Genomic DNA, 17,222 nt, shown 5'->3' with positions numbered 1-17,222 from the left:
CTATCTATCTATCTATCTATCTATCTATCTATCTATCTATCTATCTATTGGTAGATAGATGTAAACAGATATAGATAGAGGTATAGATTATTACCTATAAATTATATATAATATATAAATTTTATATACATTATATTTATATATTATATCTAAAATATACATATATATACATTGTTTTATGTGTGTTTCTGTTTAAAAACACCTTATTGAAGATATAGAATTGATTCACTAATATGAAATGCACGGCCAGCAGCACTATAACTCATGCTGGAACGAAGGTTCCCCAACATTGACATTTTTCCTAAGGCAGATCACAGCTTTCTTGTGCTTAGAAACACTGGAAAGGAATTTGGGGCCAGCAAGATCACCAACAAAAAGCAGAAAACTGTGAAAAACATGGCATGCTATAGGCCACATGAAGGATACTTGTTGACAGTATGAGAGCCGAAACAAGAAGACAGAGGGTTACCCCATTCGACCTCAGCTGGGAACACACACATGTGTCAGCAGACTCAAACTTTTCTCCACTCTGTACCACAAAAGCTCTTTGATTACTGATTTTGGAGTTATGAATACATTTTAGCAACTAGGTGAATATGGAATCTACAACTGAGGACGATTGTCTATATTAAACAGCTTAGCACAGTAGTGACATGGAGCCCCCAACAAATGCTAACTAGTGTTGTTCTTATGTGATTGCTGTTAAGAAAAGCCCCCCAACAAGGCCTAAGACACAGGGAGGCCAGCCCCCACAATTGCAGGACTACCTACTGCTGATGTCAACCAAAGGAGGTGTTTTCTTCTCCAGAACACAGAGTAGGCTGGTCTAGCTAGCCCAAGCCTTATACCCCACATAGGACAAGTGTTGTGAATTTTTCCCACATGCCACCAACATCCATCAGGTAATAGGCTCCTGGTGAGCCCATTTTGCAGGTCCTGCAGGGTCACACACTACTGAATCCTTAGGTGAACATCATGTGGCTCTAACTCAGACACCCTCTCCTCCTCCTGCGTCTTCTCAGCATTTGACACTCACAAGGTGTTTATATGTTTCATATGCAAATGCATCATGGCACACCAGAATGGATTAATGACCCATCATCAAACAAATGCCACCCACACTTGAATGCTGCCCAGTTTCTCATGCTAAAGGTACACACAGGTTTTGCATTCCCTTTCTTTCATTTCTTTTTTGTTTTGTTTTGCTTTGTTTTTCATGTTCCACCTTTAGCTCTCCATGGGGCCGTGCACATTCTCCTACTCTTGGAGCTTGTTCTTGAAATGGATTTAATTCCTCCTCTGGCCGCCCTCAGGGTTTTCGCTTTCCTTATCCTCTCTGACGCCTGGATTTCTAGCTTATTCACTGTCTCAGATTCCAAATAGTCCCTCTTCTAGCAGGTCCCCTTCCTGCAGACCTTTCTATAATTGAGCGTGTTGTTCTCCTCTGGCTGTCTTCACTTCCGAGAATGGCCTCGTCCTCCCTATGCCCTTCCCTCCCCTGTGGCCCTTGGACAGCCGTTGTTTTCTCTGGGGCAGACCCAGACTGTCGCCTTTCCTCAGCAGGGGGTGTCTTGTCCCCGCAGTCTTTTTCCTGTGCTTTTTGTTGAGCTCTGGTTGCATTCTTGGTTTCCCACTTCCCCTTCCTCTCTTATCTCTGTCTGAAATCCATCATGCTTGGCTCACGAGATTGGTAGTTTTGGATTTTGCAAAAAATTGGATTGTCTTAAAATAGACGGTACTTGAACACTCTGCACACCTCCCCGATAGAACAGCAGCTAGCGATTACCTAGGTTTCGATACACTGTAGGTCACATCCCGCCCTCTGAATTGCAACTCCACACAGGCTAGCTCATTGCCCTTGCCCACCAAATGTGTGCCCTAGGTTCTTTCAATACCAGCGCCAGAAAGAGCTGATACATTTACTTATTGTTCTGGAGTTTAAAATTTCATACCCAAACATTAATTTGCTCTATAAGTTCACTCTATGATCCTTGCTGTTTCCACTTCCTTGGCCCTGCCCCACTCATTCGCCTGCGACTGCTCAGCTAGAGCTGCCAAGGGTTGCCTGAAACATCAACCCAATGACCTTGCCCATTCTCCTTGTCCCATTCTCCCAGTCTTCTCAGCACGGTCCACCACTGTTCATCCTTTCCTTTGGCAATCACTGAGCTCTTCTCTCTACCAGGCACTGCTCTAAGTACTTAGCACAGGCTAATAAAGGTCTCTGCCCTTGTGAAGGTCATATTTCATTTGACTGTGGGGGCAGACATCGAACAACATAAATAACGAATTACTGTTATACAGACAAATTAGTATGTACATTGTCTTGTATATAAACGGTTCTAGAGAGAAAAAGGAAAGGTGGAGCAGGGTAAGAAGGTAAGGGAGGTTTTGGTGTTCAGAGTGATCAGGTAGACATCCCTGAGGAGGGGACAAAGAAGCAGAGACTTGAACGAGGTGAGGTGGAAAGCCATGTGGATATCTGGGGGGGATGGTCCAGGCAGAGAGGGTAGCCAGTGCTGAGGCCCTAAGGTGGGGTGTGTCTGCCTGTCCAAGGAACGCAAGGAGGCCAGCGTGCTGAGAGGAGAGAGTCGAGAGGAGGGTCGAAGGAGATGAAGTCAGACAGCTAATGGACCTCAGGCCACCTCGCGCCCGTAAGCCCAGTCGACCACACTCCCCCTGAGCCTCCATACGTGCACTGCGTTGCTTCGCTTTTCAGTGCTTCCTTTCCTCCTCCTCCAGGGGCCTTTTCCTCAGCTCTCCTCAGAGCCGGGTTCTCCAGATGCTCTTTTCTCATCTCCCTCTGCTCCCTCGCCAGCTGTCCCTTTTTGATCACATCTACATCCTTGGCTTTAGCTATATGACTAACTCCCAAAACTTCCTCCAGGTAACACCTACAGCCAAGGTACTGTTTCTACCTTGGTGTCTTACCAGCATCTCATACTCAATATGCAATACAGCAGCTTCCTCTCCAGCCAGTATTTCCTGTTGCCTTTAATGAAACTCCATTTCTTTGGCCATTGTATTTAAAAATCTCAGTTACCATCCTCCTCCTTATCTATTCAGTGTCTCAGGACTCTTAAATCTAGCTCCAAAAAAGGAAACTTCATGTGGGATCATGTGTCCAAGACAGCCACAATTCTGACGAGAGTGTGCCAAGTCACTTTTAGACTTCTATATGATCATACACACCTACTAAATCTCTGTCTGGTTCCCAATAAGAGTTTGTGATGAGTCTAACAAACCAGGAATCACATTTGTTTTATCCTAGAATCATTGAAAGTTGATAATAAAGGGCAATTCCAAAGAGCTAGACAAGGCCGCCTTGGTTTTGTAAACACTGAGAGTCATAGGATGCTGGTGGCAAGCTGGTCTTCTGGTGCCAGGACGTTCACATCCTGCTCGCCGCTGGGTCTCCCCTGACGCTTGTTTATCGTCACTGAGGCTGCTTTGCAGCTCCTGCCTGGCGCTATAATTCAGCAGTTTATCACAGACCCCCTCAGAAAAGAATGCAAGGAATGAGTGAAAACCCTGGAAGCAACCCATCTACCCCGCACCCCGTTGAAAGATTGCACAGCTTCCAAGCCTGCATCGCTCACCACCAGTCTCCACTGGCACCGCTCAGCTTTTAAATGAGAAGCCATCATCTACCCCGATTTCCACCCTGAGCCACAGGGCACCAGCAGCATGATTCACTTCTTTCCAGGCATTGTTATTTTCCATGGCGCTTCTTTTGCAAGAACAAAATGAAAGGTCACGCCCTGTCCTGCCTGCCCCTGGCGTCCTCTCTCTCTCCCTCCTTCATTCCCTCCCTCTGCGGTCTCTCCTGAGAAGCCATTACACACCCAGCCTTTAGACAGACAGGGACACAGTTGAAACCCAGCTGCTGCCTCTTGACAAGTGCATGCCATGCCTCCCGTTTGGGCGCCGCCCTTCTTGGAACACACACTGCATTCTCCCTTGCTGTTTGTGTGACTGTCCCCTCTTCTTCCTTTGGGGAGGAGAAGGCATCCTCTAGGGAGGGGCTGTGCTCCCTGCATGAGGCACAAGCTCTGGCTCTGTTGGCAAAGATTCACAAGTGGCATCGGAACAAGATGGTGTCAGCAGCAGGGTCCCTGTGTGGGGCAGGTGAGGGCAGACATGGCAAGACGGCCCTGAGGCATATCAGACAAGTGATGGGTTCACTTGCAGAGACTGGCCACTCAGCAGACATGCTTGAGGTGTTTCTGTAGGTCTTAACATTGGGGTTTAGGAGGTAGAGAAGTCTGATGACGGTTCAGAGACCTAATGGAGAAGGAAAGGAGTGGGAGTGAGATTGAGAAGGGAGGAGAGAAGGGGGTTTGGGCAGAAATAAGGCCAGGGGGGAGGGGAGAGGGGGACGGGTTTCCCTTCCCGGAGCTCCTGGCCACCACACAAAGGACCTCTGGACCTCATAGAGGCTTTCCACAGCTCCCTGGCCTGTCTAACCTCAGTCTAACAGTAAGACCAGGAACCAGTGGTGTTACTGATGTTGCTAACACACCCTTAAAGTACTTAGGCCCACCCCACTCTTCACACGGATATGTGAACTGGGGTCAGTGGGTTGGAAACTCTTAGGAGGATTTTGAATTCTAGGGCCTTGGACTAACTGTGTCTGCTTTGCTTCCACTCTTTACGTGCTCCTCTCACACCAATGTCTGAGGCAGGAGAAGCTGCCGCAAAACTGATGTGACTCCCAGCTCAGGGAATTCCCTAGAAGCCTCATAGTCTCAACTCTGAGCCTTATCCATCACACATCAGGTCCACTCAGACCCTCTGCTTTTGTAGGCTTCACAGTTGGTGTCCCCTTCCTGTGCTGTCCCACTTGGAGTTGGTCAATGGGTTCTGAATGGGTGTCACTGGTCTGCCATCCCCATAGAAAACTGACTCACAAATTCTCTCCAGACCCCATTCTCTGCTCTCAAGAAGAAGAGAAGCCCAAGACACCAAGCGCCAGGCAGGGAGTGTGCACAGCGAGTAGGTCCTCTCAGCATAATTGGATCTGGTAACTGGCTGTGAGGCAGGAAAACACCTGAGGGGAAGGGAAAGCTTACACATAAAACAAAAACTTGTCTAGCTTTGGTGGGTATACATTTCACCGTGGCAAAAAACAGCTTGACCACACAGCTGAAACATCCCTCACTGACATTATGAAACTGATTGAAATTAGAAGAACATTGACCAATCTGATTAGCCAAGACATAGTTAACAGCTTCAATGAAAAAACATTCAATTCCAATGAACAACAAATGTAAGTTTCATTATAGACTTCGTTAAACAACTATCTAGTCAATTTGGCCAACACATTCAATTTATTATGCATTTGGGCACGTTCTGGAAAGGAACGTTTGGTGCCTCAGTTCACCATCTCGGCCAAGGAGTATCCCGGACTGTTTAGCTCATGTCCTTGACGAGCTAGCCTTTTATTTGCTCCCATCTTATGAAGAAGAATAATAGGAAGAGTACACAGGGAGAAGTTTCTGGAAATGATTTCAAACTTTGACAGAATTTCCTGAGCTGTCCTCTGGTTCTCTGGTAAGCTGGACTGGGGAGTCAAGTACACAGATGTGCTTACGAGGCTAACAGTGCCAAGTGCCTCCGGGGCCTGGGAGGTCAAAGTATGGGTGCACCCAACTCCCACAGAGCTGAGTCTGAGCTCACAGCCCAGATGGTTCCAATAAAATCCTCCTTTCACAGAAGAGAAAACCATTTTAAAACAGCCCTCCTATGTACAGTATTATCACAGACAAGCATCAAGAATCAAGTCTGAGTCACCCATTTAAATGCAAAGTACTATTTTTAGTTGACAGTGTCAGCTGTTAGTTGATACTGTCCTGATGTCTGGGCCTCTCGGCCAGTGTTCCAGCGATTTGCTGATCATTACTGGACTGGGTGAGACACGACTTATTAACAAGTTTCAGTTTGAGGCTGTGAATTGGCGGCATAATGGTCTTGCCCCATCTCTGTCCCACGATCAAAGTTCGGGAGCTGAGAAGCTGTGACCAAACATGGCTCCCGCCCACGTCTTTCTCATCTCTGCTCTTTCAGAAATAGGCAGCGTTTCATCAAAGAGCTTTCTTAGTTGATGCCACTATGTAAGTATAATTTGGAAAAAGTAGCATTTTTAAAACCAAGACATGTTTAAAAGGGGCTTTTGTTAAAAATACATAAAGCTGGATTTCCCCTGGTGATGTGTTTATATTCACGGATCACCCAGGCTTTCTGTGGCCTGGGCTTCTTACACATTCCCAGAAATTCAGCAAAATCTTCTGAGAGGAAGCCTCTGGAAAAGGCTTGCTTCTGTTTTTAGCATCTCATTTGTCCTCAGGCTCTTCAGCAAGATCCTGGAACCTGGGGGGGGCCGAAGAGATGACCAGAGAGAGGTCAGGGTCCAGGACTCCCCGGGGCTGCAGGGTGGGTGGTGGGTCTCTCAGCCTTTCTCCTCGTGCTTTGGTTTATTGTCTTGGGCTGGCTGCCCCTTATGCATCCACCATGTTTGTTTGTTTGTTTATTTGGTGGATAGAACCTTTCTCATGTTTCTAGATCCGGGCATAACATACCTGATGCCTGCCAAGAAATGATTTTCACCCCAGGCTGACCAGTCAGGGCAGTAACTACAGTCTGGGAACCAGAGAAATTCAAATTCAACTGCAAGTCTGAAGCAATTAAATTTATCTTAATAAGTGTTCACAATAAGTGGAAAATGTGAAGGCCAGTTCTCCATGACTTAGTAAATTCAAAATACAGGCAAAAACAATCAAATCTAGTTTTTACCCAAATGTGTCTGACGATTGCTTCAGGCTTTCCATTTTATTGTGAGTTATTCAAATGTGTTACCAAATGCAAAAGCTGACGGGCCTCTTGGTGTTTCATTACCATCAAACATTTGAGCTACTGGGAAAGCAACTTAGCAATGTGTGTCAAAAGGCATAAAAACACGCATATCTTTGTGCAAGTGATTCCATTTCTTGAAATGGTTTGAAATGTATCCTCAGGAAACAAACGACTATTGTACACAAAAATTTAGATAACTGACAATTATCTTGAAGCAGACCACATGTCCAACAAGAAATTTAGAATAAGCGATGACGAATCCATGTTACAGAATACTATGCAGCCATTTAAAAGCTATACCTTTGAAGAACAATAATGGCAAATATTTCATATCACAAAAAGAAAAGAAAGGGTGTGGAGGAAGAGACACACAGAAACAGAGGATTACGGGGAGGGGTGAGGCTGGAAGATGGTAGTTGAGGAGAACAGAATGCGAACAGCTATACTTTTGGTCTGTGGATCGCAGGGCCAAGGCGTGGACTATGTTGCAATGAGTGGGTACAGGCTCTTCTAAGGACTCGCTCGCTTGCCCGCTTGCTCAGTTGTTTGGCATGGTAAGCTATTCCAGAGAACTCTAGATCCCTGACAAGCAGGTGGGTGAAATTATGAGCAGATGGAGACCTTTTGCTCAGACCAGGGAAATGTCTCTCTTCTTAGCAGCTGCCTTACAGGGTATTCTTTTTTTTTTTTTTTTTTAATTGGGGAACAGTGCATTTTTTTCAGGACCCATCAGTTCCAAGTCAAGGAGATGTTTCAATCTAGTTGTGGAGGGCGCATCTCAGTGGCCCATGTGGGGATCAAACCGGCAACCTTGGTGTTATGAGCACTGCGCTCCAACCACCTGAGCTAACCGGCCGCCCCCAGCATATTCTTAACATGCTTGGTCACACTCTTCTTCAATTAAAAAATCATATGAATGAAGATTCCCTTATCTCAGAGATGTCTTGTAACGACAACAATCTACCTCTTCTTCCCTTCCCAGGCTCACTTCTTACAGGAATAGACTCAAAACGTCAACTTCCTTATAATCAGTTCTCACTTTTCAGCACATTGAAATCAGTCCTGGACTCCCACCACATCCCTGAAATGTGTCAAAGGTCACCACATGGCTTCCTAGTTGCTGAATCCAATAGACTCCTTCATGTTCTCATCTACTTGGACCCAACCCAGCAGGTAGCCATTCCTTGTTGAGTTTTCTCTAAAACTCTTCAAAGGCATCATTCTCACTTGATTATCCTTCTGTTCTTACCATTCCTTGTCTCTTTTACTCGCACCTCCTACTAGTCCTGGCCATTCTCACTGACCTTCTAAAAAATGTGTCTTTATCTTTCCAGATTCGGCTCCCAGTTCAATTCCACTGCGGAGTTTTTGTTCACTCACCCACTGCCTCTTCAGAGGTGGATTTACATGAAGGTTAATAAAACTTGAGCATCCGGACACTTCATTTGCTAAGGCCCGTTCCAAGGCCCTGGGGATCACATGTTCATGAGGTCATAGATCTTTGTAGAACTTGAAGATGTAATCTGTTTTAACTGCAGTAAGTGCTCTGTTGCTTTCCACCCTGTCCCCACCCCACTTGGCACATGTCTCTTCACACCGGGTAGCTTGAACTGGCCAAGGGCATTTGCGGGATCCAGTTCAGGGTGAGTTGAGTTAGACATTTATTTAGATTTCATCAGATGCATTTATGTGGTTCATAAACACTTCCATGTATAGCTAAGTGACACTAGCTGTCCTGATATAGGGGTGGTTTCCAGGAACAGTCTTGCTGCCCGTGGGGCTGTCTCAGACATTGCACACGAACACTCACCAGCAGGGAGGCCTGAGGCTGCATCATAATGAGAACAGCTTGTCATCTGGGTGCTGGGCCGATAAGGACATTTAGGGGAAACAGGTGCTTAGATGTAGTGACCTTTCTTCTAATCTTTAAATATGTAAAATTGTAAAAGAGTGATTTAGCCTTTAATCACATTTAGTCAAATTGATCAATAATAAAAAAGTTCAATGAACTATGCTTGAGGAGAGACTGAATTGCATTTCAGTCTATGAAAAATAATTATAAAAAAATCATTGTCATTTGAAGAGGTGATCAAAAAGTATACAGTCAAAATATAAAGGGAAAAGGTTATAGAAGTTTGTTATGCAGCTAGTTAAGAAAAATTCGATGTTGCGTACTTTCCCCCTGGATTTTGTGATACTTGTGGCATTCATCAGATTTTTAAAAATTGGAATTTGTTGTCATTTCTTTTCTCGCTGTAAATAACATTTCTCTTTCAGACGTAAGTTTACATGTGTAATTTAGTATTTTTTTCCCTTAAAGAAAGCCCTGCAAATCACCGTAACTTCAGGCTCCACAAGCCTGGCTGCTCCTGGCCTCTCTTGCAGATCTGAGTAGCAGGCAGGTCTTCATCTTGGAGCTCCATTGCTTAGCCCAGGCCCAAATGCCTACGTCAGGCTTGATAAATGTTTGTTGAAAAACACTTCACCCCCAAATCTTATGATGTTACAGTCAGGGTTTACTTTATCTTACTTGGAGGGTGAGAACTAAGAGCATCCAGAAAACCACTCCTAGTTCAGGTGGTTGCAGTCAGCTTTTGTGCTCTCTTACTCATATAGTGCTTCTAAATACCGTGTTTCAATGAATCTTTACAATGTCCCCACCCCTAACAAGAGGGGGACAGAACAAAGGAGAAAAATGCAGGACTTCCTCTAATTGTGATAGGTGACTGAGAATATACAGTACACAAAATAAGAAGAAATTAAAGAAAAATAATGATAAATATCTGCCTTGAAACACTGAGCTCCCCAAATTCCCTTTTCTGCAGACTACCCAGCTCTGAGGAGCAGAGTCAGGGCTTAAACTCACCTTTAAACATCAACTCCTTTACTTTGTTACTTTCCTTTGTCTTGGAGGCCTTGCTATTTCAGGGAACTCTACCCGGAGGCCTAAATCAGAGGTATTCAGCCAGCTGCTGAATCTGCAGAGCACACGCCCAAGTCTGGCTTTTTCCACATTCAGTCTCCTTCTTTCCCCTGTTCTAGATTCTCTCTTCTGTGGAACTCCAATACACCCTCCTTAGTCTCAGTCTAATATTGATCCCTTTCTGTACCATTGGCACCTAATTTGCTCCTCTTCCAGGTTTTATGGTCAGTACTCTAAGACCTCACCTCACCCTTGACCTCTGCTCTAGCTCCAGTTCTTTCTTTCTCTGATGACTAGTGTTTTCCCTTATAGATTTTCATAACCATGGAGACGTGGTCCTTTTATTTTATCCTTTGTAGGTGTTCATCTGTCATCTTCATCATCAGACCCTTTACCCCGGCACCCCCTCTCTATAGAGATTATAAGCAAATTTCCTGAATATAATTGACATTTCTCTGACATATAGCTCTTGTGCTTTAATCCAGTTTACCCCTCATCCTCGAATCCTGTCAGTCTCTTATAAGTAAATATAAAACTATCATCCCCAATCCCATGTCTACAGACCACTCATGAACTATATATATATGGAGAGAGAGAGAGAGAGAGAGAGAGAGAGAGAGAGAGAGAGAAGGAGGGAGGGAGAGAGTGGAAGCCAAGTCAGGATTCATGAATCAAAGAGAAGGCCCAGATAACCCAGTTTAGGGAGTCAATAAAAGTAAATGTAAGATAATCAATATAAACGAAAGAAAGAGGAAGGCATGGAGACACTAGCCACGAAGAAGACAGAACACTCATTCAATGTTTTAGATAAAATAAAAAAGAAGATTTGGAAAACAAAGTTGAGAGCGGACTTCTAGAGGAAATGGAAATATAAGTCTAAAGCTTTGACGCATAGGACAGATATTTGAAACAAGAGGCAAAATAAAGAAAATGTAAAATTTTATGTTGCAGTGGCAAGAAAAACATCCCCCTCTGTCTGAGAAGAATGATCAACTAAACTGAAGGTGCAACTCCTGGGCCTTAAGGGTCCATACTGAACAGAGAAGAAGAAGAAACCGAATCACCAAGGTGACGGGTGCTGTAGGCTGATTACATTTCTAGCTTGTGAGAAAATAAAGAACTGCATAGCTCGTCTTTATGTGCTGCATTTTGAAATGTGATATTTAAAAGAATAATAGTTAGATTAAAATAGAAGTCCATTAGCACAAGAAATGTAGAAGGTGAAAAGGAGACACAATAAACTCATTTATATGGGAACTTTTTGGAGGTAGATTCAGAGTATATTCAAGTTTGAAGCTATAGGGACAATATATTTCAAAGGTAATAAGAATATTTGCTTCTTGTTTTTGAATAAATTTGGTTTGACTCCAAAAACCAGTTACTTATAATGATAGGTTTTTCAAAATTATTAATTAAAAACCAATTAACAATAGTCTCGGGCCGGCTGAGTGGCGCATTGGTTAAGAGATGGCTTGGGACGCCAGCTCTGAGCAGCAGGGCCCCGGTTCAGATCCCATATATGAGGGCCAGCATGCTGCGCCCTCTACAGCTAAGATGCTGAACAACAGCTCGACCTGGAGCTGGGCTGCTGTGAGTCGCTGTCTGTGGGGCTGGCCGGCAGCTGGCGTGCGCTTTCCTGAGCTGCTGTGATCCGCTGCGAGTGGCTGTCCAATGGCTGGCGAGTGACCGCTTCAGCCGGAAAGCGCGCAATGATAATACCAACATGGGCCAGTGAAGCGACATCCTCCACAACTAGACTGAAGAACAAAAGCACAGCAACTTGTCTGTTCCCCTCCCCCAACCCCCCAATTAAAAAAATCTTTAAAAAAAAAAGTCTCAACCTGGATTTCTTTTCAGTGTTTCTCAAAAGGGAAGTATAACAAAGTTGAGTTCTACCTTTCCAGAGGGTCTGACCTCCCTGCGCCACCACACAGAAAGAAGAACAGGTTTTTTTCTACTGAGGTTGGCGTGAATTTGTGTTCAGAACATAGAACATTCCAAGGGATTGTCAGGCCATGAGAAGAGGGTAGGTAGAAAATGAAAACCTGCGTGATCTGATCTTGGCCAAATTTGGAGGATGGCATTTTGTACATATGGAGACGGCTTCTCTGCGTTAACATTAGAAAACGTCCCGTCCTTGATATACAGAACAACATATACATTTTAGACAAATGAAGGCTTTCATTTGGGAAACGAGTCCCCAGGAGTTTACTCCTCTAAAGCCATGTGAACCTTGGAGTAGAAAAAGGCCAGCAACAATATCCATATTGTTCTGTGTCCCCTTTAGTGCCCCCCACTAGGACCACAGGATTGTCAGGGACTGGATGCCATGTGCTAACCAAACATAGTGACCAGCACTGCTTCCTGTCAACTCATGAGAAAGTGCCTGGAAATCATCTGAGCAGCAGATGATTTAGCAAGAAGAAGAAATAGCAAGAAGAGTCCAACAAAAGGTACATTTCTTTCTGTTACATCCTAAATCACACTGGATCCCCAGAAAGGTCCCCATGTTCAACATTTTTGGTTGTTACAAAGAAACATACCCTCATTCTCTTGTACCCCCATGCCCCATTCTTATGTATGTGTGGTACTCCCAACTTTGGCATAATTCCTTGGCAGGGAAAAGACAGGTTGGATGATTTCTGAAGCCTTTTCCCAGAAGGAGATCTGATCTTAAAAAAAAAAGAGTTGTGTTTCCTGGGGATTCACTGAATAGCCCCACTGTTTTCTCAGGAAGCTGTTTATGTGTTCACTTGGTGCTTAACCAAACACACCCCCAAATAACTCAAGCAAAGAGGCACTGTAAAAAGTTCACATTTGAATTGTTTTGGACAATTTTCTGGCAAAAAGTGAAGTGTTCCAAGTTAGGGGCTGTTTCTCACACAAGAAGAGTAGGCAACCCTTGGCTGACCAGTCTTTCAGTAAGTTCAGCTCCCACTTTTTAACTGCAGTGAAGGGTATCACAGACAGGGACCAAATTCCAGCTGAGTGCTATGATCAGGGCACCTTGACCTATGAGGGTGAGTCAGCACATGTCTCAAGGGGAACTCACGCATCTTGGGAATCATTGCATTAAAGAATTGGAGCCAGATTTCTTGAATCAAAGGGAGATGTCTCATATTCTAAGAAGATAAACTAGTTTGGATAGGCTCACAAAATTGAGATTATTACAATTCAGTGTGTCAGTGAAACTTCATTTCTATGGGCAACAGTCAAGACTGAGATCACGGTGGCGTTTATAAGCCATAAAATTCTTTCACACCCCTACTATGAAAAGACAGGTCTATGTCTCCTCTCCATAAAGATGGGCTCCATGCCTGCTTGACTAATAGAATTCAGAGGAAGGGGCGCTGTGCTAGTTTTCATACCCAGGCCTTAAAGAGCCAACCACCATGCTGTAAGGAAGCCCAAGCAGCCCGTGACAAGCTCCACGTGACAGGAACCAAGGACCCTGGTGCACGACCTCGGCTAAACTCCCAGCTAATCGGTAGCACCAACTTGTCAGCCACAGGAATGTACTATCATGCAAGTGGGCCCACCAGCCCCCAGACAACCTGCTCCAGCTGGCCCCACTGTCGCAGGTGAGTAGTCCCTGCTGAGCCCTGACAAAATTGCCAATTTATGATCAAAATAAATTATTGTTGTTTTGAATGGCTACATTTTAGAGTGGATTATTATGTAGCAGCATATAAATGATACAGACAACTTGTCACAGGATATATTTGGACAATCTGAGAATTAAAAGTGATTTTTTTTCTTAATCCAGTTTTGATTTTGAAATCTAAAAAAGCAGATTCAGTTTAAGAGAGGACATACTTTGCAGGAAATATAAACTTGATGTTAGTGTTTTGCAATAAGCTCTGTGAAATCAATATCCCACATGTTTAAAATGGAAAACAATACTACTACTAATAAAAACACAGCACTATTGGCAAATTCAAATGATACCATTATTCCTAACATGGAGTCTTGTTATTGTTACCTTTGACATTTTTGCCTTCAGTTGCATGCCTGTCAGTGATGGACTATTTTAACACCTTAATTTTTCTGCAACATTAGATTACAGGGAGAGAATTGCAATTATATGACCATTAAGATATTTGGCCTAGGACAGAACACATCAACACAAAACCTCATGAAATGTAAAGTAAATAAAACACTAAAGAATCTGAGTGATTTATTACAGCCCACCTCAAGTACTTACAATAGATATATGTTCACTTATTTATCCATTCACTTGACAAACATGTAATGAGCTCCAGCCAAGGACCAAGCATCTGTTAGTGGCTACACGTAAAGGTGAATAAGAAGGGATACTGAATAACACTGAGTAACAGTGATTAATTCTGAAAAGGAAAACTGTGTTCCTTTTCCTTTTCAATTGGGTTAAAACACCTCCCACTCTTGTCTGCAAAGTATTTCTCCCTGGACACCTGGGGAAACTGGGGCTTATGGACCTCAAACCAAGCCCCCCGCCTGTATCCAATGGGGCAGACCTTGCCCAATGGGAACCACACACTTCCAAAGGGTGTAGGGGCTGAATGCCCTGGAAAAGGCAACAGATGGGCTCAGACTCTTTTATGTTTTACCCAGTGTGGTGGCATCGTTTATGTTTGCTTGCTTGATGTCCCTCCCCCACTTCTGATGACAGCACCCTGATTTGCCTTTCAGCGCCCACTGTCAGTGCACACTTTTGCCACTGCCCCAGGTTAGCTAAGGCGGCACATTATATTTTGTTCTTCCTGGCTACAATGACTGTTTAGACTTGGGTAGGAGATACAGTCAGGAAAATCTGGACCCTCTTTGTGGCTGCCAGGAGAGGAGCTCTCTTTGACCCGGGGTTGCAAGCCTAGGGGTATAAGTCTGGAGCTCCTGGGGCAACCACGAGGGGAGAGTCTGACCGGGAGTGAAGCTAATACAGAGGGGAGCAGAGCAGAGACGCGGAGAGACCCATTAGGCCCTGGGCGTGGGAGCAGACTGCACGAGCCAGGAATTCCCGTCCTTTTGCTGAAGCTCATTTGAATAAGGCTTCTGTCATTTGTAACCAGAAGGTTCCTAAAATAGCTGATCTATCAGATGAACCTACTTTTGGTCAAGAAATGCTGTATGGAGGTAAGTATGATTTGAAAGAGGAAATTAAGAAGAGCCCAGAGCCCGGGGCCCCCAGGGAGAGTGTTCCAGGCAGCTACAGACAGACATGAGGGTCCTGAAGATGGTTTGGGAGCTGATAAAAAGCAGTGGAAACCAAGGGATGGGGTAACTTCCAGAAATTCTCTTTACTTCTGCCTATGGACGTGATACTTTACAACCATGCATACACTAGAACTTAATATTTTATAAGATTTTTAAAAATTACCTACAGCATAATTTAAAGTTTTCAAAGAACATTCACAACACCGTTTCAATTATCCTCACAACTGTCCCATCAGGTTCATTATTAGCCCAATAGAGATGACATAACCAAAGCCCAGAAAGAGAAAGACACGGATTGGGATCTAAGTTAACTGATTCCGAATTTAGTGTTCTTTCTACTACTCCGCCCCTGTTGAAGAAAACTTAGATCATATTTATTGTAATCTCACATTTGAAGCCTTTTTGTTGGGGGGGGGGGAATAAAAGAAAATATCAAGGATTCTGATATCGAAGTGTTTCTGAAACTTTTATCAAATGAAGATTGTAGGAACTAAAAGTTTGAGATGGCAAACTGAAAAGAAAAACCTCTCATTTTTATGATATCAAGATAGTCAGATAATAATTTTAAACTGTTATCAGATTTTTCTGACCATATGGCCTTTCTGCTCTTCAGGCCAGACTAGGCTGCCAGGGGCACAGGCAGGACAGGTGAGAAGGGGCTAGTGCGGAATGGGGACACAGGGACGGTTAGGGGACTTACAGGAAAGTTGACACCTCCCTCCCCCCCCACACACTCCCCACCCCCCGCCAGCCAATATTCCAGATAGGATTTTGCAGCAAGACAATCAGCTGGAGAGGTTGGCATCCTCAAAGACAAAGGACTTCCTAAATTAATTTTGTCTCATTTAATTACAAAGCTGACCAGGAGGATAAAATCATAGTTTTTCTATCAGGAAAGGCCTGGGAAGACAAGAGGAGGAAGTCACAGAAAAGCCACTCCCTTGCTGCCCTGAGAGATTGGGAGGGGTGTGGAAGGGGTGCAGAGAGGAATATGGGAAGGAGACAGTGGTAAGTCATAACCTGATATTCCCACCCTGGGAATTTGGTGCAGAGCAAGGGGTCCCTAGAACAGGCTGAGAGGAACACCAGGGGCGGAGGGGGTCCTGCTCACAGCCTGTTGCCCCCAGGTTGAGGCCCAGCATGATGACGAGGATGGAGAACACAGTCAAGCAGAAAAAGGGTTTGGATGCTGGTCCTCAACTTCCTGCAGCTTCTGGGTAGCACCAATAGCAGGCTGAGAACTTTAGGGCTTGATAATGATGGGGTGGGGGAGGGGGCAAGACAGATAACCCTGTAGAAGCTATAGGGTATATGGCCTGGGCCAGAGACCACATGGCAGATGTGGGGAGACTCAGAGTGATTTACCTGTGAGGGGGAGCCAAGAGCAATAGGGTCGGCAGGGAGGGGCCCTGGGCCAGAATAAGTCAGGAAAGAAAAATCACGAGGTCAGCTTTATTTACAGTGGCCAAGACACGGAAGCAACCAAAGTGTCCTTTAATAGATAATTGGATGAAGAAGATGTGGTATATACACACAGTGGAATACTACTCTGCCATAAGAAAAGATGAAATAGTGCCATTTGCGACAACATGGATGGATCTTGAGATTCTTATGCTAAGTGAAATAAGTCACACAGAAAAAGTCAAGAACCATATGATTTCACTGATATGTGGGATATAAAACTAAAAGCGACAAAAGAATAAGACAAACAAAACCCAAAAACTCATAGACACAGAAACAGTTTAGTGGTTACCAGGGGTAAGTGGGGAGAGGGGGTGGTAGAGGAGGGTAAAGGGGGTCAAATATATGGTGATGGAAGGAGAACTGACTCTGGGTGGTGAGCACACAACGTGACATACAGATGATGTATTACAGAATTGTACACTTAAAACCTATGTAATTTTACTAACCATTGTCACCCCAATAAATTTTAATTAAAAAAAAAATCACGAGGTCATCGGCCACAGATACCAATAATGAAACGGGTCCGACTCCCTTCAGCAGATGACAGCCAGAGTCCACTCAAGGGCAGCAGAAGGCCAGGGGTCCCCTTCTCCCCATGCCCTGAGGTTATGTGAGCCACTCCCCCATTACCCAAACACCACTTTGAGAGAATGCCAAGAAAAGGGGAAGAATTTGAAAGTCTGAGCAATTATCCCAAAGCATTGATTTAAACCTAAGAAGACTTAAGATTATTGGACCAAATTGGACTGAAACAAGTGTGTGAGTGGCAGAGGGGCCACACCCAGTAAGT

The 17,222-nt window shown here is 44.4% G+C and overlaps 1 long non-coding RNA gene across 1 annotated transcript; it reads left to right on the top strand.

The window, feature by feature from the left end:
- Nucleotides 1-5,846: 5,846 nt before the first annotated feature.
- Nucleotides 5,847-10,913, top strand: LOC109386805 (uncharacterized). The gene is made up of 2 exons (XR_002124851.1): nt 5,847-6,113; nt 10,727-10,913. It is a non-coding gene; the product is annotated as an uncharacterized LOC109386805 (long non-coding RNA).
- Nucleotides 10,914-17,222: the final 6,309 nt, after the last annotated feature.

This window comes from Hipposideros armiger, unplaced genomic scaffold, assembly GCF_001890085.2.
Source record: "Hipposideros armiger isolate ML-2016 unplaced genomic scaffold, ASM189008v1 scaffold_139, whole genome shotgun sequence".
Lineage (NCBI taxonomy): Eukaryota > Metazoa > Chordata > Mammalia > Chiroptera > Hipposideridae > Hipposideros > Hipposideros armiger.
The sequence above is the reverse complement of the archived record's forward strand: the minus strand, read 5'-3'. Positions and strand labels throughout refer to the sequence as shown.